Here is a 3,090-nt window from a genome sequence, read left to right as displayed (position 1 = left end):
CAAAGGTCCTGAGTTCAATTCCCAGCAACCACATGGTGGCTCACAACCATCTGAAATGAGGTCTGGTGCCCTCTTCTGGCCTGCAGGCATACACACAAACAGAATATTGTATGCATAATAAGTAAATAAATAAATATTTAAAAAAAAAGTCTCACACTCTTCCTGCCTGCCTCAGTTCCCACGGTGGGAACAGACTAGGATAACTATGCCTGGCTCATGATTGCAGTTTTTTCCAAACTAAAATTTTTTTTTCAAAAGCCTTTTTTATTTTATGTGTCTGAGTGTTGTGTCTGCATATTCGCCGTGGGCATATTTGGTGCATGAGGAAGTCAGAAGAGTATCTGATTCCTCTGGAACTGGAGCTGTGGACAGTTGTGGGTCATCACGCGGTGTCCTCGGCAACAGCAGCGCTGTGCTCTTCCCCACTGAGTGGTTTCCAGCCACACCCTCACCTGTTTTTGAGGCTCCAAGTATACCAGGCTGGCCTCAGGCAAGGATAACCTTGAACTCCTGATCTTCCTCCTGCCTCCAGCTCTCCAGTGCTGGAGTTACAGGTTAGTAAGCACCACCACTCCCATTCTGTTCAGGGCTGGGCTCCACCCTAGGGCTACTTGCTTGTTAGGCAAGCACTCTATCAAATAAACGGCTTTCTTAGCCCGAGCACAATGTTTTTCTTTTTTCTCCTTTTTAAAGATATTATTTATTTATTATGTATACAGTGTTCTGTCTATATGTTAGACGACGAGGGCGCCAGAGCTCATTACAGATGGTTGTGAGCCACCATGTGGTTGCTGGGAACTGAACTCAGGACCTTTGGAAGAGCAGCCAGTGCTCTTCTCTGAGCCATCTCTCCAGCCCCACACAATGTTTTTCAAGTGCTGAAAAAAAACAAAACAGAATTGCAGAATTGCTAACACAGAATCCTGTTTCCAGCGAAAGTATTCCCAAAGAATGAAATCAAGACACAAAAAATGAATCCTAAAAATGTTTATTCTTATTGTTTGTTTTTGTTGTTTTCTTTTTTATTATTTATTTTATGTGCATTGGTGTGAAGGTGTCAGATCCCCTGGAACTGGAGTTACAGACAGTTGCAAGCTGCCATTTGGGTGCTGAGGGTCCTCTGAAAGAGCAGCCAGTTCTCTCAACCACTGAGTCATCTCTCCAGCCCTTGTTAGTTCTCTTGACACAGGGTCTCACTACGTAGCCCTAGCTGGAACTCACTGTGTAGACTAGAATGGCCTCAAACTCACAGCGATCTTCCTGCCATTGTGAGCACTAGGCATGTATAGGATACACATACACACGTTCAGGCAAAACATCTATATGCTTAACATGAAATAATTTTAAATTTTTAAAAAATAAAATAGCAAAAAACCTATTCAAGGCTAATAAAATAAACAAAATAGCAAGTTCAAGGTTAGCCTGGGCTAGTGAGACCCTACCTCAAATAAAAACAAAAATCATGAGGGAACTAGCGAGGATTCTCAGTGGTTAGAGTGTGCTACTCTTGAGAGGACCTCAGTTTAATTTCCAGCATGACTCAAAAAAGAAACAGTATCAGTTTCTGTTATAGATTCGATACATTTATATTAAAATATTATTGAGTCAGCAGTGGTGGCAAATACCTTTAGTCCCAGCATTTGGAACGCAGAAGTAGGTAGATCTTTATGAGTTCAAGGCCAGCCTGGTCTATATAGCAAGTTCCAGGACAGCCAAGGCTACATAGTGAAATCCTGTCTAAAAGAGGAAAAAAATAAAACTTAAAAGATTTTCATTTGAAAGTTGTTTTTTTTTTTTTTAGATAGCCAGGCAGTGGTGATGCATGCCTTAAATCCAACCTCATAATTCTGGAGGCAAGGGAAGGCAGATCTCTGTGAATTCAAGGACAGCCTGGTCTACAAAGCCAATTCCAGGGCCGGTGGTGGTGGTGGTAGCACACACCTTTAATTGTAGCATTCCGGAGGCAGAGGCAGGCGGATCTCTGTGAGTTCGAGACCAGCCTGGTCTACTAGAGCTAGTTCCAGGACAGGTTCCAAAGCTACAGAAAAACCTTGTCTTGAAAACCCACAAAAACAAACAAACAATATAAATGTAGGGGCTAGAAAGATGGCTCACCAGTTAAGAGCACTGGCTGCTCTTTCAAAGGACCTGGGTTCAAATTTCAGCACCCACATGGCAGCTCACAACTGTCTGTAAGTCCAGATCCACAAGATCTGACATCTTCACACAGACATACATGCAAGCAAAACATTAGTGCACATAAAATAAAAATAATCTTTTAGAAAAACAAATTATTTAAAAAGTATAAACACAATAGTAATGTGAACATCTAACTGAAAGAGATCATTCTATTAGCAAATATAAATCAGGGCTGACCACATGGCTCCTCAGGTAAAAGGAGCTTGACAGCCTGATGACCCAAGGATGATTCCTGGGACCCACATGGTGGAAGGAAAGAGTCTCTGGGGTCCTGGTACAGGAGCTGACACCTGAAGGAAGTTAAACACAAGACCACTTAGTAGGCACAAAAAAACCAGAACCTCTTCTCTGTTTGGAAGTTTCTTCAACTTTCAGATCTTTGGAGAAACAGAACATACTTCCTATTTCAGAAGTTGAAAATACCAAAAATTTGACTTTGTGGGCTTTCCTGGCAGTTGGGTCACCAGGCATGTGACCAACCAGACTCACACCCAGGCTTCCGTTCGTATCTAATCACAGAGAAGGAAGGACAGTGTGGGAGTCTGCAGCACTGGAGGTCATGGAACAACGTCTGGCTCAGCGGCAGGGGCGATGCAAGCTTCAGTGAGTTGGTCTTGCAGCACAGGAGAGTTCTGCTCACCAGACTGGTTCTGCAGCATGGTTCTGGGAACTGTTCCTGGTCACATCACTCCATGTCTGGGCTTTTCTGCCCAGAAAGTCTTTGAAGTAGCCAGTGTTGTTCTGTTTTTGTTTGGGGGTTGTGACAGAATCTTGTTATGTAGTTCAGACTGGCCTCAAACTCATTTTGTAGCCTAAACCCACCTCATTTTAGCAATCCTCCTGCCTCAGCCTCCTGATAATTGCTGGGATTACAGGTACACATCACCCCCT

The sequence above is a fragment of the Microtus ochrogaster genome, chromosome 7 (genome assembly GCF_000317375.1).
Source record: "Microtus ochrogaster isolate Prairie Vole_2 chromosome 7, MicOch1.0, whole genome shotgun sequence".
Lineage (NCBI taxonomy): Eukaryota > Metazoa > Chordata > Mammalia > Rodentia > Cricetidae > Microtus > Microtus ochrogaster.
This window is presented reverse-complemented; position numbering follows the sequence as displayed.